Source organism: Bos taurus, chromosome 27 (assembly GCF_002263795.3).
Source record: "Bos taurus isolate L1 Dominette 01449 registration number 42190680 breed Hereford chromosome 27, ARS-UCD2.0, whole genome shotgun sequence".
Classification (NCBI taxonomy): Eukaryota; Metazoa; Chordata; class Mammalia; order Artiodactyla; family Bovidae; genus Bos; species Bos taurus.
In genome coordinates, this window is record NC_037354.1 from 45,088,635 (window position 1) to 45,114,670 (window position 26,036).

Here is a 26,036-nt window from a genome sequence, read left to right on the forward strand (position 1 = left end):
CCCCTGGAGGAGGAAACGGCAACCCACTCCAGTGTTCTTGTCTGGAAAATCACATGGACAGCGGAGCCTGGTGGACTATAGTCCATGGGGTCCCACAGAGTCAGACATGACTAAGCACACATGTGGTACTAGAGACAGATAAGTAAAATGAACCCAAAATGACCACGATCAGAAATAGACAAAAGGTAAAAGCAAGAGTAAAATTTATAGGCCAACTCATATGATATGCTTGAAATTAACACAATAGCAAAATTATGATATGCCTGAAAATAAGATTTATCATTTGAAGTAAGATTGTGTCTTGAATCTTTAGTCCTGTGGAAGAGATGAGGTACCATCAATCAGCATCAAGCTGGTGGTGTCCTTAGCATACACACGGCCATGGAGCAGTAATAGCTACATCCAGTTATTATTTGACCGCATTGGACACTAAAATGATCAATCAACTCTCCTACCATTAGCTAATTCCATCACTCTAATTCCAGGCTAACCGAAAAGCCTCTTGATTTTACCCTGCCTTCCCATCAATGTCCAGAAGACAGACACTGTCTGAGGATGTCCACAACCAGTTGCCTGGTCTATGAGGCAATTATGCTTTTCATTATGGAGATGAGCTTCTAATGTTTATAAATCAGCTTCTGGGGAATCTAGCTTATATGAATATTGATCATCTCAAGAGGCACAGTCAAAAGTCAAAGTGGAGAAGACCCTCTTTCTCAGTAACCTTATGAATAAATGTCTCCCTCTGTGTCTTTGAACAAATAACCTCAACTTTCTGAGCATAACTGTCACATAGAAATGACAGAAAAAAAATAGCTTTTAGGTAGGACACGAAGATTAAATGAAACGATGCAACGAAAGCTGTTAGTGTGACTTTTGGTGCATAACTCCCATGAGTGCTGTTTCATAATTATGACTGGAGAACTGCTGATGGGATCAAGAACTGTCTCTTGAGCATGGCCTCTTAAACTTCAGTGCATATATACATCTTGGAGATCCTATCGAAATGCCCATTCTGATCCAATAGTTCTGGGCTGGAACTCAGGGTGCTGCATTTCTAACAAACACACTCATAGGTGATGTCAATGCTACTGGGTTACACACCACACTTTGAACAGCAAGTTTCTAGATTACAAACCCACCATGCCTGTCTGCTGAGCCCATCTCTAATCTCCTTCACTGTTCAGATAAGTGTCAAGAGCGTGACCCTGGGGAGGCTGCTCTGAATCTGCAGCACCACCATGACACCAGATGGACATGCGTGCACTGATGTAACTGTCCCTTCCATTTTCCACTCTCCAACAATTGGCAAGGAACAACTTACTGTACTCTCCTCATGAAAAAAAACTGCACCCTGAATTTCACCTAAAGCATAGCAGAAGGTGTCAAAAAGCATTATGACCTCAAGAGATTAAAATTCCTTAGAAAAGAGAAAATCTTGCTGAGGGAGAAAATGTTAGAAGGCATTGTAACACACACACACACACAAAAAAAAAACAGATGAAAAGAGCATGCAGAACTTCAGATTAAGCTTCTCTGTAAAGATGTGATGCATGTAAGGAAAGACGAATTAGCAATTCTACAGAGTCTGTATGGGACGGAACTCTATAACGAATTTGAGTTGTAGCACTGATAATACCAAACAATAAAACGTTATCCTTTTCAAGTTTTTTTCTTCACAGATAAATTCTCTCCAGTCAGAGCTACCAAAATGTATTTTAATCAGAACCCTATTTGTATATAAATGACAGATAAAATACAGGCAAGCATTTTTTTTCTTTCTTTGCATAGTTCATCATTTCTTTGAGGAATGGAAACACAATAAAAAGATACTGATTTCCATTAATTTTCTTCTCTTTGCAAGTAAATTTAGGAGCGAGTAAGCGAACAATTCTCTACCTGTCCTATTTTTTTTTTTTTACTCCTATCCAGTCATTTTCTAAAAATAACAAGAGAATTCTGGACTACATAGTATTAACATAAGCACAGTTCTTTGGTGAATGAAATGGCATTATGTTGCAAAGATTTAATGTTTACCTCCTATTAGAAGTCAGAAGAGGCAAATTCCAATTTTGATTTCTCAGAGGTCATTCCAACTTAACAATGTCAGCAAAGAAGGGTCAGTAAGTATTGGTGGCAGAAGTGTCTCTCACCAATTATTTAAGAAAGTACATTCAGTCAAATAAGACCAAAACAAAAATGATCTGAAGGGCTTCCCTGGTGGCTCAGCGGTAAAGAATCCACCTGCCAGTGCAGGAAGATGCAGGTTCAGTCCCTGGCCCAGGAAGGTCCCACAGTCCGAGGGGTAACCAAGCTCATGAGCCACAACCACTGGCCTGTGCTCGAGGGGCCGGAGCCGAAGCTCCCGAGGCCCCGTGCCCTAGAGCCTGTGCCCGCAGCTAGAGAAGCCGGCAACTGGAGGGCAGCCCCCACTGGCCGCAACTAAAGAAAAGCCCTTGCAGCAGCAAAGACCCAGCACAGCCAGAATTAATAAACAAATTTTACAAATGTATCTGAAGGCAAAATTTGCTCCCAAGTTGCTCAGAGCCACCCAAGAACAAATCTAACCGTAAGGAGTCTGCGTGATATCAACATTACACTCTCACTAAAATATCTCCATTAGCAGGAAGGACACAATACTGCACATGCCCTTGACACTCTAAGAGCTCTCTCTTTGAATTTTTACTTTATTTTTCACTTGTTTCTTTTTTGAGAAGGTGAATGAACTGGGTTCCTTGGGTCAGTGTCAAGAGAGGGGTGTTATGAGTGAGAAAAGGAAACGAAACCAAGCTCCGCCTAAAGCTGAGTGCCCCTGCTGAGTTTGTGATTAATCTCTCCATCCGAAACTTCACTCTCCTTCTCGGCCCATCCTTGATCCCCTCGGGGTCGAGGACTGCCAAAGAAGCAATGGGACTGAACCTGAGCAGAGCCTTGCAGGGCCCTCCCTGGGGCCAAATCCCCCCACGTCCCCTGTTCCTCATGTGTAGAAAAAAGCCTTCTGTGCCCTAGCCTTCTCCCAGTTCCAAAGAGCAGGCTCCAGCAGTTAATAATCAGGACAACAGAGTCATAGGACCCTAGTTCCCCCTGAAGGAATACAGGTAACGATGGGATACACAGCTTTGAGTTGTTCTGCAGAAACTAAGATCCCTGACATGGCAGACGATGGTGAGTCCATGCGGACCATGAGCACATGGACCCCACACTGGTTGGAACCAAAAGGTGGAGAGTCCCTTTCCCTTGTTAGCTCACCACCAATCAGCCGGAAGAGGGTTAGGGAACCCTCTCCTCTTTAAAAATATCATCCTTAAAAGCCACTCCCTGAAAGCTATCAGTGAGTTCAGGAATTTGAGCACAAGCTGCCCATTCTCTCTGCTTGTGTGCGTATGTCAATCGCTCAGTCATGTCCAACTTTTTGCGATCCTTTTGACTGTAGCCTGCCAGACTCACCTGTCCATGGGATTCTCCAGGCAAGAGTACTGGAGAGGGTAGCCATTCCCTTCTCCAGGGGATCTTCCCAACTCAGGGATCAAAACGGGTTCTCACATTGCAAGTGGATTTTTTATTGTCTGAGCCACCGGGGAAGCCCCTCTCTTTGCTTGGCACCCTGCAAATAAGCTGCTGCTTTGCGACAAACATCCTCCAACAGAGGATAACAGAAACAGAAGATGCTCTTACATTCCTCGGAAACATTATCCTAACTCTCCTTCCCTTAACACATCTTACATAGATTAAGTTGACTAGATCGTTCATTTCACTCTGGAGACTGCAATAATAGTCGTACGGTTGTGAGAAATATTCCCCCATCTGTTCCAGAGAGGCATGGCCCTTCCGTCATAGCCCAAACAGCCTTTACGATTTTCTTCCCTGAACTGTTCCCTCAGTAGAGGGAGAGTTGCAGAAATACTTAAGGGATGCTTCATATGTATAAAAGCGAGAACTCTTACTCAAACTTCTTAAATGAGATTATATGAGTCTCCTCATTAATCTAGTGATGTTTTATTGTGTTAAGTAATTGGACAAGTTGTATGTCATCTAGTATATTATAAACTCATTAAGAAATAGAGCTCATTGTCAAATGATAATAGATAAGATCAGACCATTTGGAAGCAAGAAAGCCAAATAGATAACAGCATAAACTGTTCAATCAGGACTAGTATCATTTTAGTTTTTGGCCAAAACACTAAATATGTCAGTGAGATGGACTGACAGGGGTCCTAAGAGTGCTTATCACTCAGAGAGAAATTCAGACCTAGTGACTTAATACTGTTGACAGAATCATCCATCTTACGGGAAGAAAACAGCTAATCTCCTTTAGCACTGAGTTCATTAAAGGCTGATTTTTCTTTTTTCTCCACCTGTGGGAGAATCAAGGTCTGAGATAAGTCACCTTCAACGAAGTATTCACACACCACTCCATTGAGAGGTAACAGGACAGCTCACAAATAAGAAAGCACAAACAAGCCACAAATGTTTTAGAAAATACTAGAAAATGGCATTATTAAAAGGCTGTTGACACACCAGCTGGGAATAGTTAATGTATGTAAGAGGCTGAGAGAAAATTAAATGGTCACCCAAATGGAAATAGAGAAGGAAGCATAGGTAGGAAAGAGAGGAGACACGCTTGCAGAGGAGCTGGTGATGGAGATGGAGTCCTCGAGGTTTACTAGGGTGTTCACCAGGCCAGAAAAAGCTCGGGAGGCTCCAGAGTCACTGTCCAAGTATGGTACCCCACCAGACTTCGACACTACATTATTTTACTCTAAGTTTCTTTATATAATTCAGATGTTTTTAAATCTCTTTTTCCCTTTTGTATATCAGTGATTTAACTTAGCGATATTACACTAAAAGGTGTAAATAAATGCTGAGTCAGAAGCTCCTGCCCAGAGGAACAACTGTAGCTTATCTTCACTGTGACATTTGAATCTGGGAAACTACTTCCTTTGTAGGGCTTCCCAGGTGGCGCACTGGTAAAGAATCTGTCTGCCAATGCAGGAGATACAGGAGACACAGGTTCGATCCCTGGAATAGGAAATGGCAACCCATTTCAGTATTCTTGCTTGGAAAATGCCATGGACAGAGGAGCCCAGCAGGCTATAGTCCATGGGGTTGCAAAGAGTCAGGCATGACTAAGGGACTGGGCAGCACACCCTTCTGTGCATTGGAGTGGCTCGTGGCAGGACACAACCCAGGGACTGAAAAGGGTTCAGGGAGGAAGAGAGATGGAAACGGAGCACCGTCACTGCATCATTGTTGAGGAAAGCCTTGTTTCAAGGAATAACCATACAGTTTTCAGAGTTAATACATTTTTTTTTACAAAGGAAACCAGTAATACTAACATGCATCTACCAAAAATTGTGACACAGCAATATACACATCCACACTCGAGGGTGATGGCACTCCGCAACAGGGTCCACAATGGATCAGATCCTCTGTGACAGGAAGGGGCCGAGCTGGCCAAGAGGCTGGATGGTTTCAGGACAGACTTCAGTGTTTGGCTCCAGAAGCTGAATTGTAAGACCTTTTCCCTTCCAAGGCACCCTCCATGTTTAACTTTTAGCTTCATTTTGAAAATGATAAAATTGAGGATGGTGAGAGTTGTATTAATGTCTTCAAGGTCACATGGCTGCTAAGTTTGAATTCAGGAAATCTGGCATCATGGCCCAAATGCTGGGTCAATCACTTACCCACAGTGACTGCTTATAAACATGTACAAAATGATGCACAGGTATGCCCTATGTTCAAAAATTTGCTTTCTACCACTTCACTTTTACAAAAGACCTACTTTCATACCGTTTTTGCTAACCGAAAGGAATCTGAAGGGGATTTTCACTTTTGCAAACAGCAAAACTGCCATTCAGCATATGCTTTGCAGCAGCAATTAGAGAAGCACCAGCCCTACTCCTGACCTCCAGCAGGAAAAGCCACACCTCCGTGCTCCTTGCCCAGGAACCACACTCCACATCTCAGCATGAAGGGACCAGAGCTCTGAATCGTGTCTGTGAGCATCTGTACTTTATCTCAAACTTATTTTAGGCATCTGTTCACAAGATGTGTCGGAAGGTAATTGCTTCTTCACTTTATGCCATTTCCACTTATGAAAATTTTGATGGGAACACTCTACTTTTAGAGAGTGGGGGAAATCTGAAATTGGCTTATCTTTCTGGAAAGGCTGCCCCAAACACAAATATTGTCACATCTGCAAAAGCACCATATAAACAGGAAAGCATTATTTAGATCTAGCAGTAAAGAATCTACCTGGCAATACCAGAGAGTAAGAGATGTGGGTTCTATTCCTGGGTTGGGAAGATCCCCTGGAGGAGGAAATGGCAGTCCACTCTAGTATTCCTGCCTGGAGAATCCCATGGACAGAGGAGCCTGGCAGGCTACAGTCCATAAGATCTCAGTTAGACATGACTAGAGTGACTTAGCAGCAGCAAAAGCAGCAGTGTTAGTAATAAGGGCTCCTGAACAAAATCTTACGAGGTAAAGGGCCCTCATGTACACATGTGCATGCATGCGCATGCACACGTGCACACACACACACACACACACACACACACACCACAGCACTGTTGTCTCTAGCTGTCCTTCTCACAGCTGGGCACAAGTAAACTGCGGTGACCCCTATGGCAGGACCTCTTTAGATCTTGAATACTAGTAATAACGTTTAACATTTGCAACACATCAGGTACCTGTTTGTCTCTGGCCTCTTACCTATTTTATCTAATTTCATTTTGCCAATGAACTGTACCACATTAGTGTGACCATCCCCACTTTAAAGATGAGAAAACTTGGCCCTGACACTGTTAATCACTGATCTAAGTATTCACAGCTAAGGAAATTATGGAATTGAGGTTCAAACACAGGGTCGTCTTATTCTAAAACATGCGTACCATTTACATCATACCACACCAACCTTCCAAAGATGGAAAACCAGAGTGGTTTCAGTTACTTAATGGTACATTAAGAAAAAAAATAGTGGCATGCATAAAACAATCGTGTTCTTATGTTTTCAGGTTTTATGGGCCAGGAATTGAGGTAGGACTCAGTAGGGATGGCTTATCTCTGTTCTGTAGTGTCTGAGAGTTTAGCCGGGAAAATGAAAGGGATGGGTGTCAACATGGCCGGGGGTTGGAATAACTCAGAGGCTCATTACTCATATTTAGGAATTTAGGTAGGACTTCATGTTTCTGGTATCTGGCCTGGGGTGACTCGAAGAAAGGCCTCAGGTGGGCTGTTGAGTGGATCACATACACATCACTTCTGTGGCTTGGGGTTCTCACACCTTGGCAGTTGGGTTCCATGAAGAATTATCCCAAGAGAAAGAATCAGAGTGAGTGTTCCAGGAGTCACACAGCAACGGCCTTGCCTTTTAGGATCTCGCCTGAGAAGTCACACAGCATTGCCTCCACGTGATTCCTTTGCTGGAAGCAATCACAAGTCTGTCCAGATTCAAGAGGAGGAGCCATAAACCTTCCCTGTGAGGGAAACTGACAAGATCATGTTGCAAAAGAGCGTGGGGACAAGAGATACGATTGGGGCCATCTTTGGAAAACTCAACCTGACGAAAGATGCATTCTTTCTGGATTTCTAGCATCGAGTTACCTCTGTAGAGAAGAGCGTTTCTCCTACTTTTCCCGCACTTGGAATCTGAGTATGCAAAGACTATGCACTTTTCTTCCTCAACTCAATACTGCATGCCGTGTGCTCAGCCACTTTCAGTCATGTCTGACTCTTTGCAACCCCATGGACTGTAGTCTGCCAAGCATCTCTGTCCATGGGATTCTCCAGGCAAGAATACTGGAGTGGGTTGCCATGCCCTCCTCCAGGGGATCTTTCCAACCGAGGGATCAAACCCAGGTCTCCTGTGTCTTCTGCATCACAGGGAGATTCTTTACCACTGAGCCACTAAGGAAGCCCCAACTCAATACAACTCATCCTTAAAAGGCTTACTCAAGCCTCACCTACCCTCCCCACTTCTTGGGAAGCTCACCAATACTAATTTATCCCTGTCCACCCCAGAATCCTCATAACCCTTGTTTCACATTTTGGCATTTATTTATGCTAAATTAATAATGGTATTATGTTCTTTTTTCTATTACTGTTAGTAACTCTCCTCCCTAACCAAGATTTAAAATACGTTTTAGACTTCATTTTTAATTGTCCTATAAAAAAGCATAGATTTGGATATAAATCTTAATCATCACAAAGACATTTTGGATTAAATAATGTTGTTTACTGGTTTCCAAGGTCTCTGACTAAGTTCGAGTCTTCATTTTAATATGAAACCGCAACGAGCACCACTGAGGGTCTGCCAGGTGTATGATAACACACCACATGCTATGTATTGGGGTCTGTTTTCCTTAAAGGTGTTGTTTCCAGATAAATAAGTCACAGACTTTCACATATGCACAGGAAGACAGAAATATATAGATGTCATCGAGAGGTACAGATGTATTTCTGGAGGCACTCAAAGAGAGACATTGCCTCTAGCTGGGGTATTAAGAAAGACTAAAGAGAGAGGGGATGTCATTCCAGTGGGTACTGAAGGATACCTCTCCACACAAGTTGAGATTGTCAAATGACAAGTTGTGGACAAGGAAAGAGAAATGCTGGTTATATCCAACTGAAGGAACCCACATTATTATGCTGCTGGGGGGCCGCTCTAAGATTCCTCTCTAGTCTCCTTTAGGGTAAGCATCAACCACTCGCCTTTGTCAGTATCTGTAAGTGCTCACATTTTCTATATTTGGAATTTAGATTTTCCCTCCAGTTAGTCACTTAAATGAGATTTCTTTTGAAACCCATAGTTCCCTCTCAATAAAGACAAGACTGGCAAATAAATGCGTTCCTGTTCTCTTGAGGATTTGACCAGGTGAATTTGACCTAGCTTGCAGACTGTTCACTTAACTATTTAGGACGACAAATTCAACTTCCTTTCAGTTTTTAACATGTGTACAAATCAGCTGGGGATCTGATTAAATGCAAATTCTGATTCAGTGGAGCGAGGGGAGACAGATTCTGCATTTCTCAGACCTTATGGGTGATGCTGGTGCTTACTGTCCCTTGGACACACTTTTTGTAGCAAAGATCTAGGTGTATGTGAGCAGCAGCTACGTCAGCCACATGGCTCAAACTCTCCCCTTTAGCTAATTCAGGGCCTTTTATATAATACATGCTCAATTATTGTATCTTAGGGAATATATGATTTAAAGTAACTAAATGAATTAACACTGACTCAGCTCTTCTCTTATCATATAGGGTCCTAATAGCATGAACATAAGGGAGTTCCCCCAAATTTCTTTAAGTCGGCAAATGACTGGAAATATAGACTTTGGAACTCCCAGATCTTTTGCTCACCAAAGCCTGGTGCTTCCATAAATTCAGTAACCAAAACAAACACAAATGACAAATCATCTTCTGCCTCCAAAACTGAGCTTTGTGGAGTGCTTAAGGATATTTTCCATGGCTCAAAGAAAGAACCTAATTCTAGCATTTTACTTTGTTTCCTTTTCATAACCTCTTACTAGAAGTCTCTCCCAATCTCTCAGCTGGAAATCATGTTTCTTGCTTGCAGATTTTCCTAAGGCTATTTCTGTGACTGTCCTTGGGTAGGCATTTTTCTCGTCTCAAAATCCATATCTTGAAATTCTCCAACCCAGCATGACAGCATTTGGAAGTAAGGCTTTGGGGAGGTGATCAGGTCATGAACGTGGAGCCTGATGATGGGACTAGTGACCTTATAAAAGGGACCCCAGGGAGGTCTCTTTCTCCTTCCACCATGTGAAGACGCAGAGAGATGTCCATGGTCAGAAACCCAGAACCTGGCCACGTTGGCACCCCAGTCTCAGACTTCCAACCTCCGTAAGTGTGAGAAATGGGTGTCTGTTGTTTATAAACCACAGAGTGTGTGCTATGTTGCTACAGCAGCTGGAAGAGACTGAGAGAGTTAACCCATGTCAGCTCTGCACAGCCACACATCTCGTGCTGATCTGTAGATCCCGTAAGGAGAAAGGAACTCTGTGCATGACCTCCGCTGTCTTCTGCACTCCTTCCTGTGTGGAGAAGGTACCACATAAACAATCCTTCTGGGAAAGGAGCAAAGAATGCTGTGATTGACATTGTTCTGATCGCTTTATTCTAGTATCTCTAGGGCTTGTTAAATGCTGTGGCCTGTTTAGAAAACAACGCAAAGGAATCATTTTTCCATCAAAGGCCTAATGTGGCAGCATTTAACCATCATAATATCTAATCCAAAACTGAGATCAGGGCAGATAAGAGAGCAACAATCTCCCTTCTTTTATGAAAGCAAAAGGAATTGTATTTAAGTGAAATTAATCCACCCAATGAAATCTCAGGCACAATTCACAGCCCAGAAAATATGACAGAGAAAATTATTCATTACTATTTGTGCATCTAATTTGTTTATAACACCCTCGAGGTGCCATTCACTCAGACTTCAGAAGATAAAAGAGACAGAAAACAATTAGTAAAGGAAGAAATTCTAATTCTATTGAAATAGGAAATGAGGGAGGCCATTTATTGAGGTTACTGATTCTTTCAAAATCCTTGTTTAAATGAATTCAGTGTTCAATTCATATTAAATATAACTAGCAATGGTGGCTTTCAAAAAAATTTGCATTTTTGTTGTTTTAATCGTCATATCATTATTTTTGCATTTCAACCAATTTTTTTTCTTTTTTATTTAAAGGAGCAACCCAGAACCTCAAAGACTTTCTATGAGTTCCTGTGTCAAAAGAGGATAAACAAAATAAAATCTAATGAATAAAGCTAAGTGTTTATTTGAGGTTTTCCTGGTGGTGCAACTGAAATCAGCCTGCCCATTCAGGAGATGCAAGAGACATGAGATCAGTTACTGGGTTGGGAAGATCTCCTGGAGGATGGCAAGGCAGCCCACTCCGTTATTCTTGCCTGGAGAATCCCATGGACAGAGGTAACTGGTCGGCTACATCCCTGGGGGTCGCAAAGGGTCAGACACGACTGAGCACGCACACAGTAGATGCTAGAAGTATTAATTTATTTACTTATTCATTCATTTATTTATAGAAAGAGCCAGATTCTTGATGTAGGAATAAAATAGATCAGATTTGGAGTCTGATACTTCATTTACAAGTGAGAGATTTTAATCAATTTATTTGATTTCTCTAAGGCTTCCTTTCTTATTCATTTTATGGATACAGTTATAGGTATTTCATAGACTTGGTTCATGTAAGGATCCAACAGGCTAACATATGAAAAAGACCCAAGACAGTCTCTGGCAGGTGTTTAGTAAAACAGCAATAGGGTTTAGTCCTTTTGCCTCACCAGAGGCCCCAAAACTTCTGTGGCTGAAATATGATCAGAGGACTGGATGGCTGGATGTCATCACTGACTCAGTCAACATGAGTGTGAGCAAGCTCAGGAGATGGTGAAGGACAGGGAAGCCTGGAGTGCTGCTGTCCCTGGGGTCACAGAGTTGGACACGACTGAGTGACTGAACAAACAGGTGCAAGATGAGTTCAGGATGGGGAACACGTGTACACCTGTGGCAGATTCATGTTGATGTATGGCACAACCAATACAATATTATAAAATGATTAGCCTCCAATTAAAATACATAAATTTATATTTTAAAAAAGATATAAAAGCCGTGTAGAACCTTCAGGACTGTGTTGAGCTGAGGAAGTTGAATCTTCTGTGTCCTAAAACAAAAGGCAACCATGCCATCCACTTCACTCTCTCTTCTTCACCTATGCTGTGAAATGCTGGGCTAGACCTTGAAGGAACATTACAAACCATTTTCGCCCTCACCCAAATGTGTTTCTCTTCTAAGGGGGCCTTCGCTGTTTTAATAGCACCTTCCAAGTGATGGAAGCCCCCCTAAGTCAGAAAGAACATCAAGAGGGACTTCCCTGGTGTCTCAGTGGCCAAGACTCTGCTTCCAAAGCTAGGGGTCGGGATTCAAGCCCTGGTCAGGGAAATAGGACCTCACATGCTGCACAGCCAGAAATAGGAAAAGAGAGAAAGTACATCAAGATCGTGGACCACAGAAGAAAGTTAAAAATTGAGAGGATGATAAAAATAGAGAGACAGCATGCCAAAGAGAATATCTGCCTAAGTCACTGTCATTTATGACCACTTCACTCCTGTGGATTAATAACTTCACCCTTTGGGTGTAACCTACTTGTATGATGAGGATGTTCTTGGTCCTCTATCCATATCAGGGCTTCTCCTTTTTCTCCTCTTTAAGAAAAAAAGCAGTAGGTAGATTGAGTCTGGCAGTCATTTTGGCCGTTAAAGTGCATCTTGAATGTGAAAGATACCTAGTGAATGCTAGCTAATTTCTGGTGAATAATTTCTGAATTCAACAGCAGCAGCAGATAACTGGGCAATCCCGATTAACTGGTCAGTTACTGAATGCATCTGTTCTCTTATTCTTGTGCGCATTTATTCACGTGTACAGTAGCCACCTATTGAGAATCTAGCATCTGTCAGCTGATGGGCGAAGCGCAGTGGTTAACACACAGGCAGGGCCCACATCATGGGTGTGTGGCCTGCTGCAGTCACACAGGTCCTGCAATTGGGATTTAATGCTCCTCAATCACGGCCTTGGGATTCTTAATCATATTTTAACCATTTTATCTTTAAATTTGTGTTTTAAATGTGAAGTCCAAAGAGACAGTGAAGCCAGCACTAGGAACTCAGAGATCCAGCACACACATGATTCGACCCCCTGCCACCAGCCTGCCATGCGTTTGCGGCCACCTGCCACTCTCCAGCCCTCTGGGCTGCCCGCTCTCACTCCACTGTCACTCTGCACCCTGCCGGGGGCTCAGGCTCAAGCCTGGAAGGGTTGGTGTCGGGCTTCTGCCCCAGATTGTCCCAGGTGGGGCATGGCAATGACGTCATGAGATGGCAGCGCATGGGGTTCTGCACCAGTAACCTGGGGGAAGCCAGCCTCCTGAGGGCATTCTGGAGCAGTGGCTGAAAGGCTCCTGGAAGGTCTCCTGTCCACTGCAGGTTAAGGCAGTGAGCCCATGAGACGGGGTTCAGCTTTCAGGGGCATTGATCTAGCAACTGGCAGGAGAGGGAACCAACTTGTGAGTCCCTCACAGGTTCACAGAGTGGGGACCTCAGTGCCTGTAAGGTTGGTACTTGCTCCTTAAGGGTCTCCATACTGGAGTGACTGCAATATTAAATAGCAAATAAAAAAACAGGACGACGGGTAAAAAGCGAGACGGTGGAAGAAAGAAAATGCCTTTCCCTGCTTTTTGAATAAGAAGCTTTACATTTCTGTTTTCATTCTATTTTAATTAACTTTGGCTGCACTGGGTCTTTGTTCTTGCATGAACTTAGTTGCTCCGCAGCGTGTGGAATCCTCCCAGACCAGGGATCCAACCCGGGTCCCCTGTACTGCAAGCGGACTCAGACTCAACCACTGGGCCACCACAGAAGCCCTACATTTTTGTTTTGAATTGGGTCTCAAGAACTAGATAGCCAGCCCTAGATGTATAAATAAGCCAGACATCATTCTCCAGGAGATATAAATTTACACTGAATGTGAAAGGCAAACTTTACGTGTATGTCTAGAGGTTTCTCTCTTCCAAGAGCCCCTGTGTCTTCACGATTCTAAACGGGCCTGACATTGGTCAAACCCAGTGAGAAGCCTGGAATGCATCTTGTGAGAATCAGCGCCCATCACACAGGCCGGGGCAAGAGAAGGGTAAGAGAGGCAAGAGTTGAAGGAAACAGGTCCAAGACTGGCAAAGGAGAGAAGATTCAACACAGACAACAGACAAGGGCAGCAGGCAGTAAATATTCAGTCAATCTGCTCTGTAGAAGCTCAGAGGACGTGGAGAAGACAAGAGAATTCACCACAATAGAAGTGACTCCCAAGCCACCACACTGGGCAGAACTTAATTCATCCTTCATAGCAGCGCGTGTGCGTGCTTGGTCATGTCCGGCTCTGAGACCCCCTGGACTGCAGCCCACCAGGCTCCTCTGTCCATGGGGTTTCTCAGGAAAGATCACTGGAGTGGGTTGCCATGCCCTCCTCCAGGGGATCTTCCAATCCCAGGGATCGAACCTGCTTCTTCTGTGTCTCCTGCATTGACAGGTGAATTCTTCACCACTGAGCCATCTGGGAACATCACAGGCTCTTCATGAGTGCCATCCTTCCTAGGCTCGCCTCTTTCTCCCACAGAGTCCTGTGGTCCTCATGTAACATGTAAACATCGTAACCTAAACACACTCCGGGGGCAGGACAATTATAGCAGCCTTCACTGGGATCCTCCACCAAAGCCCACACCCTCCCCTAAGGAGTCAGGACACAGAGCCCCTCCACAGTCTTTTTTGTTCTTTCGTTCAGACATAAATCCAGCAAATGCTGGGCATCAGCTGTGCGCACTGTCTGAGTAACTCCTTGAGAGCACCCTCACTAGACTCTGTGGTGACCTGCGTGGAAAAGAAATCCAAAAATAGGGGGGACATATGTGCACACACAGCTGCTTCATTTTTGCTGTGGAGTAGCAACTAACACAACATCGTAAAGCAATTATACTCCCATTAAGTGTATTTTTAAAAAGCAGAAATAAACAGTATCTCTCTTCCTAGAAATCTCTCTCCTAACCTCCTCAGATCTCTGGAAACTCTTTGTTTTAATTCTCAGTGCAGCTGAGAACTTCAAAAGTCATTGAACAGATTCATTCATTTCCTTTGGCCTGTGACTGCAGGCGAGGAAAGACAGTTCCTATCTCTGACTTGGCCACTTTCTTGACACACACAGAAGCGTGTATGTCACACTCTAAAGTCACTGGTTACACAACTGAACTGAGCCAAGAGCAATACAGCGAAGTCACTTTTTCAGGGCTATTTGGGCTTTACATGGTGATGCTTGTGGGAGCTGAGGAGACTTCAAAAACATTGCCAGAGTGCCTTCTAGACATTTTTACTTATGCTAAACTGTGGATGGAAACACATTGGAAAATTTGCCTTGACAGGTTAAAAGAGAGAGAAAGGGACTCAAAATGCAGCAAATTAATTTTCTATACAGTCTTCTGTTTCTCTCTCCAATCTGCATCCACAAACAAATTCAGTTCAATTTCCCTTACCCGTAAGTAAGTGTGGACCCAAGCGTGTCAGCCTGTCCTTGCCGATCACACCGCCCATGTTTAGGCTCACAAACAGCATGTTCTGAGGGTTAGAGAAACAGAGGGAGAGCTTCCCACGCTTCCCCTCATCTCCTTTCAGTGCATCGCACGCTCTTCCAGGGGAGCAGCCAGGGGTACGTGCTCATGTGCACAGTGGTCTTAGAAGGTACTGTTCTAATTGCTTCAGCTGAAATCCATTTCTTTTATAGCCCAACAAAATCCTGCATGCAATAGTAAATAAAACCATATGCGCATGGCCTCAATGTACAGTTCTCTGGGCTGTATTTGCAGCCCTGTGAAAAATTAAAAGGGGAAAAAAACATCGCACAAACGGATGCAAGTAGCTGAAATGGTATATTTTTGGCCTCCGATGATGTCTGCTTACATTCAATCCTCACTTGAAAATCACTCCTCATTTGAAAGCAAACTAGAAAAGTCTCTGCAATACAGATGGACCTCATTTGGCTGTGTGTTGATGGGCAAAGACACCTTTAGACATTAAATTGCAGTGTTGACTCCTGCACTGAAATTTCATTTTGTCACTTTTAATCACAATGAGCAAATGTCATCCTTAATAATAACTCTCTGCTTCTCTGTAATGCCTTTCAACAAAGGATCTGAAAGCACTTTGGCAAATATTAATAAACTGAGATTCACAACAACTCCCAGAGGTGTCTGTATTGCAGGCTGAAAAGAAGCCCGAAATCATGGAACGACTTTGCTAATCCACAAAGGAAAGGAAGCTTGAGGAGGAGAAACAAACATCATTGTTCCGGTTATGTCAGCGTTATTACCTCCTTCATATTCACCAGGCATTTTTGGCCACAGATGGAATCTCAGGGCTCAAAGAATGAATGAGGGACAATTAGGGCTCTTATGATGATTTATGTTTAAGTTTTTCCCTCCTTCTTCAGTTTTAAATTCATATATCCAATCCAGTTCCCCTCACTTCCCGTACTCGGATATCCAACAACCATCAAGGTCCAATCAGCCTTCCGATCTCCCGTATTCAAAACCCAACTCCCGGTGGCCCCTCCAGAAACCCACCCCCACCGCACTCTTCCCAGTTCAGTAATCAGCAATTCCTCTCTTCCTGTTATCTTCCTTAGTGTCATCTTTACTCCTTCTCCCTACCCCACATGGCGAATTATCTGAGTCTAGTTTCTCCACTTTTTAAATTAACTCGGACGCCAAACACAGCTCATCACACCTTCTAAATCCAGCGCATCACTGTCTCCAGTGTGGACCCCAGGACTAGCCTTCCACTTCTCTCTGTTTCCACCTTTGCCTGCTAGTCCCTTTGTGTATCAGACAGATCGATCTACTTAAAACGTAAGATAGTCCATGTCCTCCTTTGCTTAAGAGGTTTCCGAGGCCTTGGATCTCGTTCCGAGTAAAGCCCCAAGTGCTAACAACCGCCTGCAGGGCCTCATGCGATCCGCCCCGGCATCTCTCGGTCCGTGTCTGCTGCCGCCGCCTCCTCACGCTCTTTTATACTCCTCGAATAAGCCAAGCAGGCGACTGCCTCAGAGCCTTCCACTTGCTAATCTTTTTGCCTGAGATGCTCTCCTCCCAGATCTCAGTGCTTGCTCCTTCCCTTTTTCTAAATCTCTGCTCAAACGTCACCTTATCAGAAAGGTCTTCCCCAACCACCTTATATTACAGAGCATCATCCTCCATAACACACTAGGCCACCAACCCTGTCACATTTGTGTCTGTACTAGCTACTAAGTTATCCTTACCTATGAATGGCCACGTCTTTCTTCCACAATTGGAGAAATTCTCCATCCTCCTCTGGGGAGAATTAAAAGCAACTAACTTTAGAAGTCTGCAAAATAATTCAGTCCCTAAGGACTACATTCAATTTGTTCCTAAAATTGGAAGGCAATATTACTATACTATTTCAGAGCATTTCCCTGATATTAGGTCTTAGACAACCCCTAAAACTTCTTCCAAGATGGAGCCTTTCTGAATTGTGATCCCTACAACTGAGATTGAAGCAGATTTTAGAGAGACTCAGTTTTATCCGAATTCCCCAGATACTATTCCATATATCATGTCTACTTTCTACTACAGTGAATAAATACATCTATCAGTGGTCATAATGAAAGCTTCAGTGTTCTCCAAAAGTATACCATTAAAGCAAAAAGGATAGATTCACAAAAGCAGATATGCACCTTCACTTCTTTAATTTTTTGTTGTTTAGTCACAAAGTCATGTCCGACTCTTTGCAATCCTATGGACTGTAGTCACCAGGCTCCTCTGCCCATGGGATTCTCCAGGCAAGAATACTGAACTGAGTTGCCATTTCCTTCCCCAGGGGATCTTCCTGACCCAGGGATCAAACCCATGTTTCCTGCATTGGCAGGTGGATTCTTTACCACTGAGCCACCAGGGAAGCCCTCACATCTTTAATATTGAACAGTAAAATATTCTATTGTCTCTAGTGTCTTCTTCTGGTATCACAAACATTATCAACTGTTTGGAAATGTTTATTTTCCCAAATTATGCAAAGACGTCTTTTGCAAAGATCTCCTAATTCTTATCGTATCTTTCCTCTCTTGGTCTATAATCTAGATCATGGCAAAATGGTAGTAAAAATAATAACCAACTAACCAAACCTAAAATATGAGGAAAGGAAGCTCAAGTCAGTTGGTTAAATTCAATCTTAACTTTTCTAGTGTTTTTTTTTAAAGTAGAAAGCACCTCATTTATGAGGCTAATATTACTCTAACACTAGAAATAGATCAAGATATCACAAAGAAAAATAACTACATACCAAAATCCTTCAAAGACAATAACATGTAAAAATCCTTAAAAGGCTAGCAAATGAAATATTACAATATATAAAAAGTATAATATATCATGACCAAGTGGACATCAACACTGAAAAATTAGTAAGCATGATCCACTCTATCAACATCATGGTTTTTTTTTTTAAACTTTTGATCACCAATACAGAAAAACAAAAAAATCACTCAACAAATTCAAAAAGGGTTCATGATGAAATCTTTCAGTAAAGCATGATCGGAAAAGAACTTAACCTGATAAAAGGACTTACATAAAATCTACAACTGACTTTATAAAAGTGAAAGATAGAATTAAATATTTCCTCAATAAAGGAGCTTCCCAAGTGGCACCAATGATTAAGAATCCACCTGCCAATGCAAGAGACACAAGAGACGCGGGTTCAATTCTGGGTCAGGAAGAACCCCTGCAGAAGGGAATGGTAACCCACTCCAGTATTCTTGCCTGGAAAATCCCATGAATAGAGAAGCCTGGTGGGCTACAGTCTATGGGGTCGCAAAGAGTAGGACACAACAGTGCACATGTCAATAAGATCAGGAATACGTCAAAGATGTCTACTCTCACTTCTAGCTAATCTCATAGTGAGATCCTACTCAGGACAATAAGGCAATAAAATGATACAAAAAGCATTTAGATGGAAAGAAAGAATAAACTGTCTCTATTGGCAGACAACATGACTGTTTAGATAGAAAAATATCAAATAATTTATGAGAAAAGTCATTAGGACTCACAAGTGGGTTCAGTAGGATACAAGTTTGATACACATACCAGATAATACACACAGAAAGGTTTACTGTATGGCTGTATGCTGTCAATGAACAACCTGAAATTAAGACTTAAAAACTGGAGCCATCTATCATGCCATCAAAACAGAAGTATTTACGGATAAATCAAACAAATACAGATAAGACTGAGATACTGGAAATTACAAAACATTTACGAGGGAAATCAAATTAATCCTACATAAATGGAGTGATATACCAATTACGTACCTGAACAGCTAATGCTATTAAGGTATCAGGACCCAAACCAACCTACAGACTCAATGCGGTCCCAGTACATGTTGTGTCCTCCAGCTGGGAAGGGCTTGAGGTAAAGACATTGCCTGTCAAAGCAGGAGACATAAGAGATGCAGGTTCCATCCCTGGTCAGAAAAATTCCCCGGAGGAAGGCATGGCAACCCACTCCAGGATTCTTGCCTGGAGAATCCCATGGACTGAGGAGTCTGGCAGGCCATGGTCCATTGGGTTGCAAAGAGTCGAACACAACTGAAAGTGACTTAGGCAAATTAAGAACCTCTGCTCAATGAAAGACATTGTTAAGAATAAAATGGAATCTATACACTGGGGGAAAATATTTTCAACAAAGGTATCCAATAAAGAACTTGCATCAGAATATGTAAAGAACTCACACAATTCAAAAATAATGAATAAATAAATAACAAAAGGCTTGACAAGCCTATTACCAAAGAAGCAAACAACTACATGAAAAGATATTCCACGTTATAATGAGGTGGAAACTGAAGACAATGAATGACCACTGAGACCGATGAAAATGGCTACAAATGGAAGCAAAGCAAAAACATGACCCCAGTGCTGAGGACAACGTGGAATTTTCATCCACTGCTTGTGGGAGAGCAAAAAGGTACCATCGCTTAGAAAACTGACACTTTTCATAACGTTTAGCACCCTCTGTAATACGTTGATAATCCAGCTGAACATTCATCTAATAAATGGATAAGTAGTTTTAAGTCTATACATTGGAATAAAACAGCAATTTAAAAAAAGAAGAATTACTGATATAGGTAAAAACTTAATCTCAAAAGGATTCTGCTAAATGAAAGAATGCAGATACAAAGACTATATACTCTATGATTCGATTTACATAAGATTTTGCAAAAGACCACATTCTAGAGACGGAAATCGGTCAGTAGCTTTTAGGGTCTAGAATTGGAGATGGGAGTTGACTGCAAAAGGGCAAAAGGAAAACCTGGAAGCGAACGGGAGTGTATAAATCTGGACGGCTAACGAGAGTGTTTAAGATCCTGACTGTGGTGGATGCTACAGAACTGCGTGACCTGTATCTCTTTGTTAAAACTTATTGATGTATAACTGAAAGAGATGGGTATCACGCTTCACTAACATGCATCACTAAACTTCATGTAAGAGGGGGGTTAACTGTCGAGTGGGTGGTGGAAAGCGTTTGTGTCTTTTCTCTTGTTGTCCTTTAAGAAACCAGAGCTGGGGAGACAGTAGGCTGGAAGGGAGGGGCCTCACTGGAAACTGGTCTCTTTTCAGACCTTAGGACCTGGAATCGATCAACTCCGTTTATTGACTACAAATGTATACAGTAGGAGATGTGTATGGCACATCTTCCCCCTTTGCTGTAACAAAGACTAAAGAGATATGATTCTTCCTATAAAATTCAGTGTGGCATCTTGCCTTCAGCAGCCACGTTTTTTTGAAAGTATTGAGATTTGGGCTGGTTTTCTATATTTCCAATTTTAAGAATTACAGGGTTGGGGAGTACAATGGAGGTTAATTAAAGGATTTGATCAAAATAAGCATTGGAGAATCAGGGGCAAAATGTAGTCACTCAGTTTAACGAGATGATTTACCATCTGAGTGAACTTAATGTAAATTTTACTTTTTAACATTGCTTTTCTGTAGATCCATTTCCTTTGGCAAAACTGTAAAGAAAATATTATATAACCACATCTATTCAATGGTTGTTGTGAGAAATCAAATAACAAAACACAAGCAAAGTACTTAGTTTATATCCAGCATCTGGTAAGTATTCAACATATTTCAGCCTGAAAGAAAAAGAAGGAGCCACTTCTGTAAAAATGTGAGTGGAAGCTACTGCCAGCCATTTTCATTTGTCATACAATGCTTCGGACAAAAGTCTCAAAGTCGATAACCCAGCTGGGTCTGCAAAAAGCTAGTTAGCAGGTGCTGTTTATAAATTTAAACTCTAGTCATCATGTAATGTAATTTAAAGGACAAAAGAAGATATTTTATTGGTCATTTGAAGATGTTGGATTGGAGGTCTGCTCAAAATTCATGACATGCATTAAAAAATAAAAGTAAATAAAAACCTAACAACCTTGTAAACAGGCACAGCTTCAAATAGTCAGGGTTGCCAATCAGATACAAATAATGTTTCTCAGCACTACGAAGGGTTTGGATTTAATTGCTTAGTGCTCTTCCTATAATCCCCTTATTCTACAGCCTCATGAAAGAGCTAATCAGAGAAAATTCTCCAAAGTAACTGGTGAATATACAATTCTGAAGAAGGTTTTTTTTTTTTTTTTAAGACTGCATCATTCAGAGACAAGTTTTCAGGGCTGCAGCCAAAATCCATTATAACAGAATTTGGACTCCAGAATTTTTGCTTCAAGTTGGAAGAAATTTGGAAGTGATCAGTTAAGGGTAGAAGAGGGGCGGAAAGGAAGGAAATTACAGTTTTAAGAATCCAATCTCTAAGCCCCTACAGCATAATCTCATATGCCTTATGTGCTTTTAATTCTCAGAACAATCGTTGAGGTAATTCCTATTTTCTTCATTTTGCAGATGGGGAAATAAGGAGAGGTTTAATTTGATCTACTGACTTCCCAGGTGGCGCTAGTGATAAAGAGCCTGCCTGCCAATACAGAAGACATAAGAGTTGTGGGTTTGATCCCTGGGTGGGAAAGATCCCCTGGAGGAGGGCATGGCAACCCACCACAGAATTCTTGCCTAGAGAATCCCATGGACAGAGGAGCCTGGCAGGTTACAGTCCATAATGTCGCACAGTTAAACACGACTGAAGCAACTTAGCATGCATGCAGCAAAATTTGATCATACTTAACTAAATAAAAATAAACTTTAGAGGTTTAAAGTAAGGTTAAAATATATGCCTTAAGCAGAGAACAGACTCCTCAAAGAAAGACTCCCCTAAGTCTGGCTTCTCAGTCTACTTTACTGCTAAAATGTCATACCAGCTGATGGCAACAACTCACATCTTGAAACAGTTTCACTGATAACAAAAATTTCAGAAATACTCCCCAATAAGATTTTCACATAATCTCATTTATCCTCAAACCACCTATTAGGTGCATATGATTCCCATTTTACAGATGCAGAAACTGAGAGTCCAGGAGATTAAGTAACTTATTCAGGGTCTCAAAACAAGAAGCCAGGAGAGCCAAGCTAAGACCTTCATTTTTAAACTCCTGATTCCACAATCTTTCTCCCAGAGCTTCACATAATATTTCCACCAAGGGACCCTACACCAGAGAGGATCTGTCCATCATGAAAACAATCTAACTTATTCCCTTAGCATTTAAACATTATTTTCCAAGTTTCCATTCATTTCACATGGCTTACAAATGACAATTTGATTTCAACATGAATGTATTTAAAAATTCTAATAAATTTTCTCTAAACTTTCTTATCACAAGTTTGGGTAAACTTGATAGGCTTAGAAGATGTCTCCTGGGGATCCCTGGAGGTCCAGTGGTTAAGAATCTGCCTTCCAATGCAGGGAACATGGGTGTGATCCTTGGTCGGGGACCTAAGAGCCCACACGCTGCGGGACAGCTAAGCCTGCGCAGGCAGCTACTGAGACCCCACCTCGAGGCCATGCTCCACAACGAGAAGCCCGTGAGCCACAAGAAGAGAAACCTAACACACCACAACAGAGACCCAGCACACTGCAAGACAGACCCAAGACACCACAACACAGACCCAGCACACCTCGAGACAGACCCAGCATACTGCAACACAGACCCAGCACATCACAACACACGACAACACAGACCCAGCACACCACACAGACCCAACACACCGCAACACAGACCACATGGCAGAACACTGATCCAGCACAGACCACATGGCAGAACACTGATCCAGCACAGCCAAAATTTAAAAAAAAAAATTGCAAAATATTACAAACAAGGAGACACCTACTGTTTCACCTGAGTGTTCAGCTGGTCCTGGCATTATTGTTACTTTCTAGTTGCCCCATATTCTCATTTAAAAATACTGTGTTACCTAAAATACTATAGTCAGTGGGGAAGACTTACATTTACTGAGGCCCCAGCAATCACCGTGTGGTCATTTATATCTGTTTTATCATTAATATTCGCAGTAACACTGTTTGCTGCTGTTATTGTTTAGTCACTAGGTCGTGTCTGATTCTTTATAACCCCATGGACTGTAACCCCACCAGTCTCCTCCATCCATGGGATTCTCCAGGCCAGAATACTGGAGTGGGTTGCCATTTCCTTCTCCAAGGGATCTTCCCAAACCAGGAATAGAACAAAAGCCGTGTCTCCTGCATTGGCAGGTGGGTTCTTAACCCTGAGCCACCTGGCAAGCCCAGTAGTGCGGGGAGCGAGCTCCGCCCCTGGCAAAGGTCATGAGGAAGGAGGCTTGGCATACGCAAAGGCGGGGATCAAGCCTCAGGAGTCTCCCTGGAAATTCTCGAGCAATCTACCCCCAAAACCAGAGTGCCTACTTTCTGCTTTGTGCTTTCACCTACACCTCTGACTTTACGGGGGGCTGTCCCCCACTACCTCTCTGAAAAAAGAGTTAGCTTACAGCTCCAGTTAATAATTCCTGGGTGTGACAGTGTTTCAACCTACAAACTCCCTTGGAAGTCCTCTAGCCTGCCTGAATAGGTTTTTCCGGCCACATGTGATTGTTCAGAGCCTCCCAACTGTGAGAGGCAGGAGATGTTCTAAACTGTCTAAACACAGATTCTTTTGAGTAGTTAAAAGATTGATTAGAAATTGTATTGGTGAAGGGATTTTCACTTGTTGGGCCAATGTTTGCTGCTAAGTCTCCATATCCCTTACCTGCTGTGTCCCTGGCAGTGTATTGATTAATATAATTGGTGTAAGTAGTAGCTTTAATGTTTGTAACCTGGGACCCTTGAGTTAATTCTTTTTCTTGTTATAGCCCACCACACCTTTGCGCTGTAGGAATGCAACTTTATCTAATGCTTTTGGAGGGTGGCTCCTGACCAATCACCTTAAGAGAAAAATAAGTTTTCTGAAGAAAAGGTCTTAAAATGTTAACAGGCCTCCGGGCCAGAAGATGATGCAAATCACCTAAGCTTTTGCATATGATAAGTTTGCAGGAAGAAAGCCTGGTTTGCTGCAAGACTCTACCCCTTCCCCCATTATCCTCTATGCATAACTTAAGGTATAAAAACTACTTTGAAAAAAAAAGTGCGGGCCTTGTTCACCGAAACTTGGTCTCACCATGTCGTTCTTTCTCTTACCTTCTGGCTGAATTATTCAGCCTCTTTTCTCCACTGAATTTCTTCACTGAGCTATCCTCATTCTATTACTCTTTATATCCTTAATTAACGTTTAATTAAGCAGTTGTTTCCTGATCCTTGCCGACGCCGTCCCCGCTTCGAATACCCTGGATCAGCCGGGGCTGGTCCCCGGCACAGTAGCACTGTTCTGTTAAACTGAACCAGGTTTCCAGCAGACCCTGAATCTTGGGTTTGTCTCCGAGGTTCTCATCTGCTTCAAGATGCTCCAAGGTAAGTTTTATTTTTGCACAGATGCTTTTGATTTTATGGTGATAAAGGAAATAACCTGTACTATACTTACAGGAGAAAATAGATTCTATGAAAGGAAGCAAGGGACAGTTTTTCTCCTTTTATTGTTGTTTTCATGTCGAGTACAACCAGAATGCCCGTGCTCCTACACTCAGAGCTTGGTGATGGACGAGGAGGCGGATCGACTTCCCCGCAAAGGCCCAAGGGCATCATTTGCTTATAACACTTTCATTTCCCACTGGCTTAAACCATGAATACAAATTCTTTCCCGGCTTTTGGACCTGCTGAATTTTTAGAAAGAAATAGTTGTTTATAAGGAATAGTTGGTCCAATGATATGGCAGAGATATTTATAAAAGGCTGAAATATGAAAGACATTGTAAAACTAAGTTAAATTCTTGGATATTTAAGAGCATGAAATGTATCTAAAACATTACATTTTTCAAAATTGCGGGTTAAATTAGAATTGTATGATGTTAAACTGATGTGGCTTTTTAAACACCATTCTTCCCCTCATTCAATATATATTCATTCAAGCCCAGATAAAGTCCCTGAATGAAACTAAGCATGCTTTCAAAAATTTTAAATCTTTTCTCTCTCTCTTTGTTTTCTGAGACAAACATCTCCATGGTGTTTGGTGAAGGTACTATTTTCCCACATTTTAACTGTAAAATTTTGGTAGCCTGTGAGTGTGAGGTGTATGAAAAGACTCTCACAAACATTTAGGATCTCATATGTGCTAGTTCCTGATCATACATTTTCTTATTTTGTCCTCATAAGAATTACCAGATAAGCGTTGATATCCATGTCTTGTGTGCGGCACAGACTGAAGTTCAGGGAGGTCAAATACTGACTCCTGGGCCACAGAGCTGGCACGCCTCACTCTCAACGACCTTCTGTTTCCAATTTACCAAGGGTACACTGAATCCCATCCACTTCCTGCTTTGTAAATAAAGTTTTATCAAAAATTTGTCAATCTCATTTGTTTACATGTTGTCAAGAGCAGAACTAAGAAGATATAAAGATCTAGATAGTAAAGATTTTTGTCTCTGAAGCCCCATGGTCTCTGTGGCAACTCAAGTCTGCCGCTCAGTATGAAAGAGCCATAGTAATTCCTAACAGTGTGGCTGTGCACCAATGGAACTTTCTTGACAAGAGGGGAGGGCGACACGCCGGTTCTGGTTTTTGTCAGCCCCACTCTGGTATAGCAGTGTGTCCCCTAAAGCAGATTTTGACAAGTTTATTAAAAATACAGAAAGTCTGAGAATTGCCTTTCTAATTTCTTTTTAAATCAGCAATTGAAAAGCTCATGTATTTAAAGTTCAATGTGCTTATAGTTTGAGCATAAATTCTGTTGTTGTTGATTTTTAAACTCCCTCTTTTAGAAGATGGCTAGAAACACAAGCATCCAGTATTTGAATGACCTTAATCTCCAAGGAGTTCTCTCAAAATAAGCACAGTATAGAATTTATATCTATATTGATCATTTTGATGCCCTCTGCATGATAGGTGTGGTGGAAGACAC